This window comes from Haematobia irritans, chromosome 3 (assembly GCF_050003625.1).
Source record: "Haematobia irritans isolate KBUSLIRL chromosome 3, ASM5000362v1, whole genome shotgun sequence".
In the NCBI taxonomy this organism is placed as follows: domain Eukaryota; kingdom Metazoa; phylum Arthropoda; class Insecta; order Diptera; family Muscidae; genus Haematobia; species Haematobia irritans.
Genome location: NC_134399.1, coordinates 155815307 through 155833225, shown reverse-complemented (window position 1 = coordinate 155833225; position 17919 = coordinate 155815307). Strand labels below are relative to the sequence as shown.

Sequence of the window (17919 nt, the reverse complement as noted above, 5' to 3'; positions counted from 1 at the left end):
AAAACACGAAACATGCGTCAGCTGTGTAAAGTGTTGCTAATAGCTAAAAAATCACCCTTTAGTTGCCAGACTTACCAATGGGAAATTTTAGCGTTATTAATCATAATTGTAGAAAATTGTTTAGAACCGCAAATGTAGATATTTCGTTTCTTGCCAAATTGTTCTTGTTTATCTAAGCATTGGTTTTTATTCAATATTTTGTCTAATAATCATGTCATTATAATTGGCAACAAATTAACACTACGTTCTATTCAATGAATAATTACAATGAAAACAGTAGCAATAACATAGATCAGCTCAGCAGCCATCAATCATGTTTCTTTCTTCCCACATCATAATGCGATTACAGCTAAGCACGAGCTAATTGTCATGAGATATACTCCCACGATTCTAAAAACAAAGCAAATGTGGCGTTAGTGTGAACACCAAAACAATAATAAACAAAATGCCGGTCGAGTGCATTCACAATTGCATGTTAATGATTGGCATCACTCCCTGTTGCTACAAGAGAATAAGGTGGGGTCATATACATGATTGACATTACAATTCATTATGAGCCAAAGAAATAGAGAGTGAGATTACAAGATATCTTTTACCCTAAGGTTGACAAGATAATGGTCATTTCCATACTATCATTACATGAACACTAACGGTTATAGTAACAAATACGATAATGGGTTACTATCATAGTATAGAAAAAAACCCTAAGGTATAATTATTGCTACAACTTTGTATTGTTTTTTTCTTCGTATCACTAATTTTTGGGCGAAACAGTGTAAAAACAAAAAGAAAACGTGTAAATTAAATGTAATTTGTACCAACTTTAGCAACTAGGAAGGAAATGATTTGTACACAGAAAATAAATAAACGGAGTCTATGTAAGTGTCTTTGTCTTTTGTTTTTTTTTGTGTTTTTAGCAATGCACGTTTCAAATTTATTTATGTAGTGAACGAAGGAAATACAATCATTTAGTTAGCACCTCTGAGTAATGAGGAAATGGTAAATAAAGTAATTTGTTTATCAAACAAACTACTTGAAATTGAAGTATTAGACAAAAATTGATGTATTAGAAAGCCATAGCGAAATTATGGATTTAATGATTAGTATCACTCATAACCACGGTTGCCACAATTGGTAGAATTCTAACAAAAATGGTAGATTTTTTACTGTTTGGTAGATTGGTAGAGTTCTTGATGTTTTGTTCGATTTCTATAGGAATAAAATTTTGACAAAATTATTTATAGAAATAAAATTTTGAAAAATATTTGCAAAAAAAAATTCTATAGAAGTAAAATTTTGACAAAATTATCTAATGAACTAATATGTTGACAAAATTTTCTATAGAAATAAAATTTTGACAAAATTTTCTATAGAAATAAAACTTTGACAAAATTTTCTATAGAAATAAAATTTTGACAAACATTTCTTTAGAAATAAAATTTTGACAAAATTTTCTATAGAAATAAAATGTTGACAAAATTCTCTATAGAAATAAAATGTTGCAAAATATTTCCATAAAAACAAAATTTTTACGAAATATTTCAATAGAAATAAATTTTGACAAAATTTTCTAAAGAAATAAAATTTTGACAAAATTATCTAATAAAATAATATGTTGACAAAATTTTCTATAGAAATAAAATTTTGACAAAATTTTCTATAGAAATAAAATTTTGACAAAATTTTCTACAGAAATAAAATGTTGACAAAATTTTCTATAGAAATATAAATTTTGACAAAATTTCCTATAGAAATAAAATTTTGACAAAATTTTCTATAGAAATAAAATTTTAACAAAATTTTCTATAGAAATAAAACTTTGACAAAATATTTCTATAGAAACAACATTTTGACAAAATTTTCTATGGAAATAAAATTTTAACAAAATTTTCTATAGAAATAAATTTTGACAAAATTTTCTGAAGAAATAAAATTTTGACAAAATTTTCTATAGAAATAATATTTTGACAAAATTTTCTATAGAAATACAATTTTAACAAAATATTCTATAGAAATAAAATTTTGACCAAATTTCCTATAGATGTAAAATTTTGACAAAATTTTACAAAAAAAAATTTTCTATAGAAATGAAAAGTTGTTGTTTTCTATAGAAATAAAATGTTGCAAAATATTTCTATAAAAACAAAATTTGTACGAAATATTTCTATAGAAATAAATTTTGACAAAATTTTCTAAAGAAATAAAATTTTGACAAAATTATTTAATAAAATAATATGTTGACAAAATTTTCTATAGAAATAAAATTTTGACAAAATTTTCTATAGAAATAATATTTTGACAAAATTTTCTATAGAAATAAAATTTTAACAAAATTTTCTATAGAAATAAAATTTTGACAAAATTTTCTATAGAAATAAAATTTTGACAAAATTTTCTATAGAAATAAAATGTTGACAAAATCTTCTATAGAAATAAAATGTTGCAAAATATTTCTATAAAAACAAAATTTTTACGAAATATTTCTATAGAAATAAATTTTGACAAAATTTTCTAAAGAAATAAAATTTTGACAAAATTATCTAATAAAATAATATGTTGACAAAATTTTCTATAGAAATAAAATTTTGACAAAATTTTCTATAGAAATAAAATTTTGACAAAATATTCTACAGAAATAAAATGTTGACAAAATTTTCTATAGAAATAAAATTTTGACAACATTTCCTATAGAAATAAAATTTTGACAAAATTTTCTACAGAAATAAAATTTTGACAAAATTTTCTATAGAAATAAAATGTTGACAAAATATTTCTATAGAAACAACATTTTGACAAAATTTTCTATAGAAATAAAATTTTAACAAAATTTTCTATAGAAATAAATTTTGACAAAATTTTCTAAAGAAATAAAATTTTGACAAAATTTTCTATAGAAATAATATTTTGACAAAATTTTCTATAGAAATAAAATTTTAACAAAATTTTCTATAAAAATAAAATTTTGACAAAATTTCCTATAGATATAAAATTTTGACAAAATTTTCTATAGAAATAAAATTTTGACAACATTTTCTATAGAAAAAAATGTTGACAAAATTTTCTATAGAAATAAAATTTTGACAAAATTTTCTATAGAAATAAAATTTTAACAAAATTTTCTATAGAAATAAAATTTTGACAAAATTTCCTATAGAAATAACATTTTGACAAAAATTTATATAGAAATATTCTTTTTTATGTAATGCCAGACATATTTTCAAAATCTTGCGATAATTTTTGGAATTAATAATTTTTACATATAATTACATTATTTCCGTTCCCAACAGTTTTTGTTGTTTTTTTTGAGAGAGTGGCCAACTGAAGGTATATTTCTGTAAAATAAAGGTTTTTTTTTCATCGGCTCGTGGTGGCCCAAAACTATGCTCTATAAATATAAAAGCATTGGTTGTGCGTTGGTGGCTATAGCGATAACTGTCTGTCTGCCAATAACAGATACGTAGCCCAGTGGATTGTGTGTTGGCTTACAAACTGTCTGGTCTACGGTTCGATTCTCCGTCCAGGCGTAAGTAAAATTAAAAAAAATGTATAAAATAAAATAATTTCTTTTACATTGGTTGTATTACAGAAAAAGGTGCTAAGAACTAAATGAACCTCGTGGAAGTTAGAAAGATGTGAGGAATGATAAATTAGCCAGACGAACATTTAAGAATCATCGTTTATTATAAAAAGTATTGACTTTTCTCTCAACTCTCAAAACTTTTGAAAAGCAAATGGGAAACGTTATTTGATTGTTTAAAATTTCATTTGGAAGAAAAGAATTATTTTTTTTCGTGTGTTAATTCAAAATTTAAAGGACATATAAAACCGGTCAGACCATATATAATATCTTTCCCTATAGATTTTTACGACCTGATGCTAGTGCATCACAAGCCAATTTACTATAGTGTATAATTTGGCCACTGTGGTCATATGAGTGTAAATCGGGCGAACGATATATATGGAAGCTATATTTAAATCTGAACCGATTTCAATAAAATTTGGCACACTTAACTACACTACTATTTGTACTCGTAGTGCAAAATTTCAACCAAATTAGGGTAAAACTCTGGCTTCTAGGACCGTATTAGTCCATATCGGCCGAAAGATATATATGGGAGCTATATCTAAATCTGAACCGATTTCAATAAAATTTCGCTCACTTGACTATAGTACTAATTGTTCTTCTTGTGCAAAATTTTAAGCAAATTAGGGTAAAACTCTGGCTTCTGGGGCCATATAAGCCCATATCGGGCGAAATATATATATGGGAGCTATATCTAAATCTGAACCGATTTCTTCCAAAATAAACAGGGTTCTATTCTGAGCCAAAACACATACTTGTGCCAAATTTGATTTCGATTGGACTAAAACTGCGACCTAAATTACAAAAATGTGTTCACGGACAGACGGACATGGCTATATCGACTCAGGAGCCCACCCTGAGCATTTTTGTCAAAGACACCATGTGTCTATCTCGTCTCCTTCTGAGTGTTGCAAACATATGCCCTAACTTATAATAACATACGCTGTTCCACAGTGTGGCGCAGGGTATAATTAAAATATTAATTATATTTTATTTAAAATATTAATAATTATTTTAATTATATTAAATTAATATTTGCTGCAAGTAGAGGATGCTGATGAGGAATGTGGTAATTCCGAAACAGCTGTACATCCAACCATCTTGCAGTCTATAGGGCTTTGCCCAAATAAATTTGACAAGCATACTTTTCCTCTGTTGGTTAAGCTACACTTGTAGTTTAGTCAATGCATGGCTTTAAGCTGAGATCAAAAAAACAACAATAACGATTAAATAAAATATTTATTGGTTCATTAAATTTAGACTCAAGTCTAAAGAAAAATCCAACTATATAATTATAATCGGAAAATTCATAGAAAACTTATAAACTCTTGAAATAATAAAAAAGAACTATTCCATCTAAAGGAAAAAGAATTATAAATAAAAAAAAATAATACAATAAATATATTATTGCTATGCTATTTTTAAATTCGTTTAGGGTACTTTACTGTGGCTGAAACTAACATATTAAAAATATTTGTCTTGAATAAATTAAGGCATAGCAACAAACAAAACATAGAGAGAGTTGGAAAATAAAAAAATATTTTTTTTTGGTTCTTGAAGATATTTCGAGTAAAATTTTAAAACCTAAACATTTCCAAAATGGAAGTTCGCTAAACAATGAATAACAAATATAAAATAGCAAATTCGACTGTTGTTTTTTTGCATAATTTTTTCTATGAGTGTAGAATTTTTTATACTTTTTGCAGGATTTTACGAAAAATTTATACTCTGCAATCAGAAAAAATTAAAGTGAAACATTATTTCACATTAGACTATAGAAATATATTAAAAGAGCAATTATAAAGAAATAAATCATTGTATATAAAAAAAAACAATTAAAAATAATTCTGTATCTTAAAAAATCATTTAAATTGAAATCACGCAAAGTAATAAAATCATGTTAACAACTATTCGATGAATTTATGTTAATATCTTAATAAATTCATTTGGATTTGTTTTGCGGAGAGAAGGAGAACACAAGTGACAATGGGTCATTTATGTTCTCCTTCTCGCCGTCTCTGTGAAGCCTATTTGGTAGTAACACTTATCATTGAATAACTTAAAATGCCATTTATTTTTAACGATGTTTGTGGATTTTCTGTTTCAAATTCATTAAAGCATTTAACATTTTTGTATGATTTTTTTTTGTCTAATTCACCTTACAAAGAATCACCCCCTTTGTGCTTCTACATCTGAGCAAATGCGGTTTATTGGCCCGTTGTCGTTCATTACTTTGCAATGTCGGTTAAGGTCGCCAATTTTAATAAAGACTCTAGTATTGAGTAGATTATGTTATTTTTTTTTGCTTTCTTAAATACAATATTATTTATTGAATTGTATCGACTTGATTGATGAATGTTTAAAAGGTTTGAGGTTTAAGGCTTTCTGTTTTTTTAATATAGTAAACGTGGTTAAAGAGCTATGTTTTAGCGGTGGCTATATTCACTTAATTATCAGGCCCCGGGGGGAGTTACTTTATTTTTAATAATTCGCATTTATTCTATGATCGTTAGGTTTTGTATTTTGTTTTTGTTTTAATTTTACCCCTAAGCAATTAAAATTATTCGCTCTTAAAAGGCGATATCAACTATTTATGAACTAATTGTTTATTATTTAACATTTTAATTTTATTCAGCTCTAATTAGTCTTCATTAATGAAGATTCGAATATCCGTTCATAGAGAATACTATGCAATACAATAGAGTAATATAATTATGGAGGCGTCAATTTGTGTATAAATTAAATTAAGTAGACAAAATGTCATTCACAGAGTATTGTTCATTACGTATATTCGGAAACCCGTTTATGCACTGAAAAAATAATATTTTGCTGTGGGATAGAAGTCGAAATATACAATATGTAACATACCAAAAAAAGTAAAAACATTTTCGGGATGAATTCTCAAGAAAAACAACTGATTTTTTTGGAAATGAATGTGATAATACCAACTAAACTAACTTTCAAAAATAGAAAACCCTCCAGCCAGATAAGGAATATGACCACCTCAAACATATTTCAAGAGCACCATGTTACTTTTTCACGGCGACCATGTAGCATTTTTGTCGTAAAAATTTTCTTTTCTCGCCAAACATAACATGCTTTCCGAAATCAGCAAACATTTTGCTCTTGAAACATGGTTGGGGTGATCATATTCCTTCTCTCCGTGTGGCATTCTAACTAGAGGTGTGCACGTGAGTAATATTTTGCTCACGCTCACGCACACTCACGACGGAGAAATCTTATTCACGCACACTCACGCACTATATTTTTGGTATGACACACGCTCACGAAAAGAAAATTTGTACTCACGCACGAAAATCTTTTAAATGTCGTGACTCACGAAAAATATCGTGACTCACGAAAAATGTCGTGACTCACGAAAAACCTCGTGACTCACGAATAATTTTATGAGTGATTTATAAATCATGTGGTCGTGGTAATTAACTTTTTTGAACTATTCTTTATTAAATTGTCAAAGGCCTGAACGTTTATCACAAAAATTCTATATATTTTTTCCAACCAAATTTTTATACCGAGAAAAATTCAAACGATGTTCGTTTGTTTAAAATTTTGTTTGGGAAGAAAGAATTATTTTTTACGTAATAAAGGAACCGTGTCCTAGGCCTGTAATTTGTTTCCAAATTTAAAAAAGGCACACGTTATATACAAATCTGGGTCGAATGAAGATATCATCGCCGCCATAGTTGTCTAATTTTGCAGGCCTTCAGAAAACACTTTTTTAGGCGAATTGCAAACATTGCAAGCGACGTATGTTGAAAAACAAAATGTCTTAAATATTTAGTTTTTTGTGTGGGTGCAGTAGGTAACGGATATAAGCACATATAAGAAAAATATGCACATAAGAAAAATATGCATTTTAGAAAGTTAATAAAAACGCCATACTTGCTTTTTCTTAGGAACAATGATTGTCTATTTGAAAAAAAACGCATATAAGAAACAAAAAGTGTGTGTTTTTCTTCGTTTTACTGAACCTCTTCCTGCGTATGAATCCAGATGTAGGCTCATACATTTGAAGACTTTGGTCAATAGGAGAAAGAAAGATGCATTATTATTTTTGTATAAGTTAATTAATGGTTATATTGATTGCCCGCCTTTGCTTTGTGAAATTGGCATCAATGTTCCTGCTAGGAGTTTAAGATTTTTCCAATACTTTCATTATGCTTGCAATGAGCCTATTACAAGAGCTTTGAGAGAATTTAATTCAATAAATTTAAATTGTAATCTTGATCTATCCGTTCCTTTGAAAGATTTTGATAAAATTTTAGATGTATTTTATTTTAGAAATTAGTACGTTTTTAAGATATACATTTTGGAAGTATATACATAATTTAGAAATTAGCGAGTCTGTAAGGATTATATTGTGAATTATCCAACTTGTCGAACCACCCTTATAATACATCAGTTTACGATATGGGATTTAATAAAAATTTGGTCCGATTAAGATATTATATTGTATATGAGTACATTTGTTTACGAGAACAACATCATTATAATTTCAGCTACCAAATTTCACATTTTATTTATTTGTTAATATTTTGACTTTATTATTATGTAATAAACAAATTGTTTTTAGACCATAAAACAAAAATCACCAAAGACCCGAAACAAATTACTATGGCAATGGGCTACATGCACATTGCAATCCATTCGAAATATTTTTTGTGAACAACGAAAACAGAAAACAACAACTTTTGGATAATACAAAAACCATCAAAGTAATATCGTCATAATGGCACCTAAGACAGCCAGACACCAGACGCATTTAATAATCAACGAAAAGTCTATTTTTTTGTGTATATATATTTTTTGTTTTCAAATTTAACTGTATTGTATAGAGAAAAAAAATAAAAAATATGAATAGTCTTTATATTGTTTTCGTACAATGGGATTGTTTTTGAATATTTGTTTATCATGTATTTGGCTACACTTTATAAAAAAAATATGTATTTAAATATAAAAAAAATTATGGGCTCCCATTCGGATGTTATATGGACTAAAGCTACACTCAAAAAACAGGAAGGAAAATGTTTTGTAATTTTAGAGAAAATAAGTTTAATTTAGAAAATTTTAACTAAACTGTATTATAAACACAGATATCACGCCGATTTCACAAAACTAAGTAAATATTTTTCAACAATTTTTTAGACATAATAATTTTTTTACTTGTAAAAGAAAATTACGTAGTGAGAAGAAAAAAATTGGAGTTCACAATTACAAACATGTCTTTAGTGTCATTCAAAGTTCAAGATGCGCACATTATTGTATCGCAACAAATTACTAAAGTCAAGAAAACTTTCTCAAAACATAGGTTAGTTAGGTTAGGTTAGGTGGCAGCCCGATGTATCAGCCTCACTTAGACTATTCAGTCCATTGTGATACCACATTGGTGAACTTCTCTCTTGTCACTGAGTGCTGCCCGATTCGATGTTAAGCTCAATGACAAGGGACCTCCTTTTTATAGCCGAGTCCGAACGGCGTTCCACATTGCAGTGAAACCACTTAGAGAAGCTTTGAAACCCTCAGAAATGTTACCAACATTACTGAGGTGGGATAATCCACCGCTGAAAAACTTTTTGGTGTTCGGTCGAAGCAGGAATCGAACCCACGACCTTGTGTATGCAAGGCGGGCATGCTAACCATTGCACCACGGTGGCTCCCTCTCAAAATATAACGATTCCTTGAAATAAAATAAAATTGGCTTTAGTGACATTTTTCCCCTCTTTAGTTAATTTAACTAACTTACGCGAAAAATTATTAAAGTCAAGAAAACTTTATCAAAACATAATGATTCCTTGGACTAAAATAGAATTAAATTGGCTTTAGTGATAAAAATATATGTATGTCCATTTATTTTCAGCTTGGTAGAATTGTTGAAATAAACACTGAAAAAAAGTAGACTGTTTTACTGGCAGAATGAACTACCTCGTGAGAAAATTGGACTATACTGTACTCCACATTTTGAGATTACCACAAAGCGTTGTTAAAATCAGGAAAATTGAATGCCCTGGTGTACTTTTTAACTGTAATTCACGAAATTACACCCTCTCATAGAAGAAAAAATTTCTTCTGCTTTAGTTCATATTGAACTTCTGTGTACGGTCATTGAAGTTTATACACGCGTTTAGTTCATAAAATGTTTGAGACATACTTAAAAAAAGGAAAATTTCATTGAGCTGTGGAAAATTTCGTAAAAAATAATATTTAACTACCAACAAATAAGTTTTTCCAATACAAATAAGTTAAAGTTAGCATTAGTTTAACTACGGAATTTTTGCAAACAGTAGCCTTCTTTTATATTGTAACAATTTTTAAATATCGATTTTCGTATTTTTTATCGCTAGTCATTACAAATTTTAATTCATAACTTGTTTTCACATATATTTGGTACATTGTCATGCAACTTACTCAAAAAGAGTAGTAATTGCAATTATTTTCCACTTAATTATTTTATTTATCTGTCTACTTTTCATAACGATCTTATAAGTTGTTTGTTACAAATACCATTTTTCAAAAAAAAAGATACAGAATAGAATAGAATTATCACACACTTTACGAAAAGATCGATGTGGAAAAAACAAAAATTTCAATTATTATTGTAAGATTTCTATAGCAAATGTAAGCGAATTCTAGCAATTAAAAAAAATATGATTTAGAAAATTGGTGCAAATTATAAATTTGCAAACACCAAAAAAAAAAAGGAATAAACAAAAGACTCAAGATACGAACGTTATCAAAAGGAATATTGGCAGCATCAAGATTGCCTTTGAAAAGGATTTTTTTAACTAAGAATGAGGACAAAAAATAATAAAAATTTGAATAAAGATAGTTTAGCATTCGTAGCATAAACAATAATATAATTGCATAATAAATTAAATATAGGGGAGCGATCCCATAATTTAATGGCCTACGTAAAGAATAAATAAAAGGTGCAAAGTATTTTTTAATATAGTCAAGTTTTAACCCGATATTACAGCGAAGTGAGATATAAATAAGAGGCATCCATGCCAGTGATAATCCAACGAGTACGTTTGGGAGCCACCGAGGTGCAATGGTTAGCATGCCCGCCTTGCGTACACAAGGTCGTGGGTTCGATTCCTGCTTCGACTGAACACCAAAAAGTTTTCCCACCTCAGTAATGTTGGTGACATTTCTGAGGGTTTCAAAGCTTCTCTAAGTGGTTTCACTGCAATGTGGAAGGCCGTTCGGACTCAGCTATAAAAAGGAGGTCCCTTTTTATAGCTGAGTCCGGGCAGCACTCAGTGATAAGAGAGAAGTTCACCAATGTGGTATCACAATGGACTGAATAGTCTAAGTGAGCCTGATACATCGGGCTGCCACATAACCTAACCTAACCTAACCTAACCTTCTATACGTTTGGAAACGGAAGCGGTTGCACGTGGCCAAAGCAAGAGAACAAAGTAAATGATTCGTAGCCAAATTAGACCAATTTGACATAGGAGGGATGTGAGGTATAAGTCGTTATCATTATAAAAAATCACTTTTTCCTCTTTCCCTATTAGCTAAAATATAACAAATATCTAAAAATAAAAATTGTTTTCGCCAAACAAAAAAAAAAAAAAAACTTTAAACACAACATGCAAAATCTTTAAAACAAGCCTTCGTCTATTTATGAAGCATTGTTTTCTTTAATCCTATTCAATTTAATATCTCAGTTAATTTAAAGATGTTTTCATCTTCTTTACTTTTAGGCAAATTCGTCTTACTGTAACGACATCCTATATTATTGGAGGAACGCAAATTTCAAATGTTTTTGTCTTTGATTTGTTTTAATTAGAAAATGTAAACTTTTCTTAAATTAAAATGTTACTATTTTAAAGAAATTAGTCCTCAATATTGTGTAATTTGCTTGTCCTAGAATATAGATGGGATAGTCTCTCATAAAGATATAGTATAATATTTTTTAGTGTACTTTGGATTGTTTTGAAAATTTCAATACAGAAATTTTGAGGTGAGTAATATTTCAATTAAAAAAAAAACGCCCAGGGATCTCAATACAATCCCCAGCTGAACCGTTCTTACGTGTCTTAATTTTTCTTTGCATTTATAATGTACTTATATCCCAAACCAAACCATTCCATTGTATTGTTCTTTTTTTTACAAATCGTTTACTTAAGCACATCAGGTATTATGATATGTTTAAAATTAATTTCCTGAAATTGTGTCGAGAATACCAATTTCATAGCAAAATTAAAGCTTTATGTTTTATAGCTAAAAAGATACTGAAATGGATTAACTATACAACGTCAAATTGTAGAGTAAATTCCAATGTGTGAAAAAATTCTCACAATCGCCAATGAAAATCTTAGCTTAAAGCTCAATTAAATATTAATAGAAATGAATGTATTTTGCCTCGATTTCTTAACTTATGTTATAATTACCTATGACAAATGATTTTTAGAGTAGCCTGGATTTTTTAAAAACATAACTGGCGACAATGTTGTATGTTTTCACAAAAAAAAAAAACATTGTATGGATAATTAAACTTTTTTCCTTGAGTGCCTACTAACAAACAATTAAAAATTCCCATTCATTTTTTACAAGCATCGTGCATATTGTTTAGCCATAATGCATTAGTGTGGCAAAAAAATTATTAATTTTCCTAGCAACTGGTCAAATGGCACAGTCATCATAGGATCCGATCGACCAGTTTGTGGTATCTGTTAGTCCAAGGAAATATAAAATCATAATGGAGCCGGCAACTTTTTGGGTTTTTATGTCACTATGTGAATGTGTCAGATGTGAATTTTTCTCTGTGAGTTAGACAAAGTGTGTTTGGTCATAGACACACAAACAATTATAAACGGGTTGTGGTTAGTAAGAAAAAACAATTACAAAATTGAGATGTGATTACCATAAATCCGTAAAAATTGAGTCATCGATTTGTGATGGGTATTACAACATTAAAATTGCATAGAATTGGAATGTAAATGGCAAATAAAAATACAAAGTTTTATAGTTTTACATAAAGTGATGAGCTAGAGTTTTATCACCGGCAAAAACATAAGATTTAAGAAACAAACATTTCAAATAGCAACAACTTTTCAATAAAATGATGAGCTAGAGTTTTATCACCTGCAAAAACAAAAGACTTAAGAAACAAACATTTCAAATAGCTCAACTTTTAACTAATGAAATATGCTCGATGTCAAAGTTTTTTTCCGGGTGTTTGTATTCACTTGTAAGAATGTAATTTGAATTCCAAAAACTAATAAATTCGTTGGAAAGATATTTCGCTACAATATAAAACTTAAAACTCATGTATTTATTTGTAGTTTTATATGAAGTGATGAGCTAGAGTTTTAACATAAGCAAAAACAAAAGACTTAAGAAACAAACGTTTCAAATAATACAACTTTTAGCCAATGAAATATGCTCGATGTCAAAGTGTTTTTTCTTGGGAGTTTATATGTACTTGTTAGAATACAATTTTAATTCCACAATCGTTGGAAAGATACTTCGCTACAAAAAATCTATTTTTTTATTCAATGAAATTGACTAATCTTTGTTAATTTTCCATTTCATAGAATATACTGCTCGGAATTAAATTAGTAACATGCAATTCTCTATTGCCAATAAATAATTACCATATCCGATAGAAAAAGAGACCACTTCTATTGACCAAGATTAAGTTTTTTTTTTTCATTTTACTAGAAGGCAATTGTAATAACTATGTGAAACAATGGAAGGGTCAAAAAGTCACCAACAACAACAACAACATCTGCTTGACTATTTTTTTTTTTTTTGACACTAGTAGGTAATTATATTTGGAGCATATAGCTGGATTGTTACTATGTTAGTGTCACCGATGTTGTAATTAAGTAGTTACAGTGACAAAGGAACGTGTCGGAGTTGTGAGCGCATGCGCCTAATATTCTTTGTAGTGATTACTCTTTAAGGTATTAAAGGTATTGCAATGTAATATACTAAAACAATTAAAGCTTTGGTTAAAGTTTCGGCGGTGGTACTTTAAAAGGTGCATTTAGTATTTACTGCATACAAAACTTGAGCCGGTTTTCTAGATTCCATGAAATCGGCAAAGCCCAATCAAAACAAAAACATAGACAAACACACACACACACCTAGCAAAACTGCAAAGTAACTAAGGCATTTAATTTTATATGAATTAAAATTATACAGAGAAAAAAGCCGGTTTACATTTAGACTTTAGTATTGTTTGTAACAATATGAAGTAGAGGCCATAAGTAGTGGAAAAATACACCGAATAGTTGAGCTTTTGAAAAATGTATGGAAACTTACTTTCAATTTCGGTTGCCATTGCGATGCGGTGAAGCAAGAAAGAAAAATGATCGAAAACAACGAAGTGTGCATAAAATCAACTCCTTAGCATTTGTGGTATATCAGGAACTGGTTTATTTAATTCAGCATGCAATAAGCCCAAAGACCTGAATTAAATTTTTAATGTTTTGGTTTTATTTTTGGCATTGCTAGTAAAAGGAAGTTAAAGTTTTTTTTTGGGGGGGCTTTTTATGGCAATTTACAAAAAGAGATCGAGTAGTAAAAGACAACAGAACAGAAAACATTCGCTAACATTGTGATCACCATCTGAAGGACTTTTGATAGTAACTGTTAACCAGCTGTTAATTGGGTAGCATTGTACAATATTTACCGTAAAGTTTTGGGAACCTTTCGAGGTCAATAAAGATTTCGCTTTAATTTAGCTGATCATGGCTAAGGAAGTAAAATTTTTGGCTTTGTTTAAAATGAAAGTATTTGTGCTTTTAATTTAGTTTTCAATAGAAAATTTTTCGTACTCTCATTATTAATTAGTTATTATTTAATTAAATTAAATTTATTTTTAATGTTTTTTTTAGTAAAACTGAAATTAGTTTTATTTACCAATTGATAGGATTTTAATTCTATTTGAATCTCCACGAGAACGCTGTTAAATACCACTTACATTGGTTTCTAAAAAGCTGACATACAAAATATGATTCATATGGTTTTGCAATGCCAAACGAGATAAAAATTGCGATTCTAGACTATCCTTAGCTTAGGACATTAATGGTTTTAAATAAAACAAGTTTCATATTTCTGGTAAATCGGCTCTTTCGGATCGGTCTATGCCAAAAATTTAAGAAAATATCAAAATCCTATTAAGATGTTGGGATAGTCAAATAACTAAATAATCTGGAGCTGTCGTTAAATTTCACTCACACACTTTCACAAAGAAATATTTTTACTCATGCATATTCATGCACGACATGTGGGTAGGAATTCGCACTCACGCACATTCACGAAATGAAGAGTCGTACTCACGCATGAACAACGTTTAAAGTCTCACGCACGATTCACGAAAATTCTCATGATTCACGATAAACCTCGATGCAATTACTCAAGAGTTCATAACTCACAATGGAACCAACAATAGCAAAATTAAACAAGTAAGGAAAGTCTAAAGTCGGGCGGGGCCGACTATATTATACCCTGCACCACTTTGTAAATTTTCTAAATTTTCGATACCATATCACATCCGTCAAATGTGTTGGGTGCTATATATAAAGGTTTGTCCCAAATACATACATTTAAATATCACTCGATTTGGACAGAATTTGATAGACTTTTACAAAATCTATAGACTCAAAATTTAAGTTGGCTAATGCACTAGGGTGGAACACAATTTTAGTAAAAAAATATGGGAAACATTTAAATCTGAAGCAATTTTAAGGAAACTTCGCAAAAGTTTATTTATGATTTATCGCTCAATACATATGTATTAGAAGTTTAGGAAAATTAGAGTCATTTTTACAACTTTTCGACTAAGCAGTGGCGATTTTACAAGGAAAATGTTGGTACTTTGACCATTTTTGTCGAAATCAGAAAAACATATATATGGGAGCTATATATAAATCTGAACCGATTTCAACAAAATTTGGCACACATATCTATAATGCTAATTCTACTCCCTGTGCAAAATTTTAACTAAATCGGAGTTAAAAATTGGCCTCTGTGGTCATATTAGTGTAAATCGGGCGAAAGCTATATATGGGAGATATATCTAAATCTGAACCGATTTAAACCAAATTTGGTGCAAAATTTCAACCAAATTGGGGTAAAACTCTGGCTTCTGGCACCGCATTAGTCCATATCGGGCGAAAGATATATATGGGAGCTATATCTAAATCTGAACCGATTTCAATAAAATTTAGCACACTTGACTATAGTACTAATTGTTCTTGTTATGCAAAATTTTAAGTAAATTAGGGTAAAACTCTGGCTTCTGGGCCCATATAAGTCTATATCGGGCGAAATATGTATATGGGAGCTATATCTAAATCTGAACCGATTTCTTCCAAAATCAATTGGGTTATATTCTGAGCCAAAACACATACCTGTGCCAAATTTGAAGTCGATTGGACTAAAACTGCGACCTAGACTTTGATTACAAAAATGTGTTCACAGACAGACGGACATGGCTATATCGACTCAGGAGCCCACCCTGAGCATTTTTGCCAAAGATACCATGTGTCTATGTTGTCTCCTTCTGGGTGTTGCAAACATATGCACTAACTTATAATACCCTGTTCCACAGTGTGGCGCAGGGTATAAATACGGTTCACCAAGTAACCATCAAACAAACAAACATGTTCGTGAGTGTAGATTTTTATCGTGAACTTGATTTTTATGGTGAACATGAATTTTATAGTGAACGTGAGTGTTTGTAGTGAGTGTGAATTTCATCGCGAACGTGAATTTTGTCGTGAAAGTTATTTCGAAAAAAATATTAGTCACTCACATTCCATTACCAGAGAATAAAGGGATGGAAAATACAATTTTTAGCAAAGTACAAAAAAGGTATTTTTTTGAGCGAAAAGGTACTTTTTACTAAATTTCAACAAAAATTTCACTGGAAGATTATTGTCAAGAGCTCCTTTAGACTGAATTTTAAAGAAAATAAAATTTTGGCAAAATTTTCTATAGAAATAAATTTTTGAAAAAAATTTCTATAAAAATAAAATTTTGACAAAATTTTCTATATAAATAAAACGTTTGACAAAATATTCTATACAAATAAAATTTTGCAAAAAATTTTTATAGAAATAAAATTTTGCAAAAATTTTCTATAGAAATAAAATTTTTCAAACATTTTCTATAGAAATAAAATTTTTCAAACATTTTCTATAGAAATAAAATTTTGCAAACATTTTTCTATAGAAATAAATTTTGCAAAAATTTTTCTATAGAAATAAATTTTGCAAAAATTTCCTATAGAAATAAAATTTTTACAACATTTTCAATTGAAATAAAATTGTGACAAAATTTTCTATGGAAATAAAATTTTGCCAAAATTTTCCACCGAATTAAAAACTTGATAATATAGAATCGCATTCTTTTTCGACTAAAACATTCTTGAAATTCAATAAAATTCTGTTGACTATGGCTTTTACAAAATTGAGATTTTCTTCCTGCATGAACTTATCTGTTTTGCCATATTTGTAAAAGACTATTAATAAGGTTGATAAAGACTTTCTCGAAATATTAAAATATTTTGTCAAAGCTATTATACCATAAATCTGATATCGACTCAAAAATTTCTACACAAAAGGTACTAAATCATTCGCGGGGGTACTGGCCGGGGTGAAAAAGTATTGAAAAAGTACTATAGTACTGCATTTTCCATCCCTGACCCATAGCCAATACAAATTTGTCTATACGGCAACACAAAGTCGGCAGCGCGACTTGGCGGCCACCATAGGATACAAAGTTTGCCATTCCGTTTAATAATGCATCGAAATATTGATGATAGGGGGAACTTTGAAGATGATCGAACAATGTCCATCTATATGTCTCTTGTAATTAGTCAAAAACCTTCACTACTGAAACTATAGTGCTGAAATTGGACATAGATTTTTATTTACAGTCAAGTAAAGTTCGATAATGGGTTACATACAAAGGAAATTTCATTCATTAGGACAATGAACATTGTCGTTAATGGTACGAATTGTTTCGTTGTTTAGCAGAAATTTCTTAATAATAATAGTATTTACTAATTCGTTTCTCTGGCTCAATTTCAATGACACATTTCGTTAAAATAACGAATCGTTTTGTCTTCCCTAGAACCTATCGGAAATTTGAAATCTAGACAAATTTTAGGTCCATAGCGAGGTATGAAGTTCAGTTTGTATCGATCCAGGTTTTGGTATATGTTAGCACCCATAACATAGAAGCCGCAAGTTTATTTCAGTTTGCATTAATCTTGAAATGTATTGTAATTCCATAAAGAATTTTGCAAATTCGAATTGATTGTAAAGAAATTAATTTCGCTCACAATAAAT

The 17919-nt window shown here is 29.2% G+C and overlaps 1 protein-coding gene across 1 annotated transcript in view; it reads right to left on the bottom strand.

The window, feature by feature from the left end:
* LOC142231651 (uncharacterized) overlaps positions 1 to 17919 on the bottom strand; it is a 54264-nt gene that overhangs the window by 20115 nt on the left and 16230 nt on the right. The window lies entirely within an intron of this gene.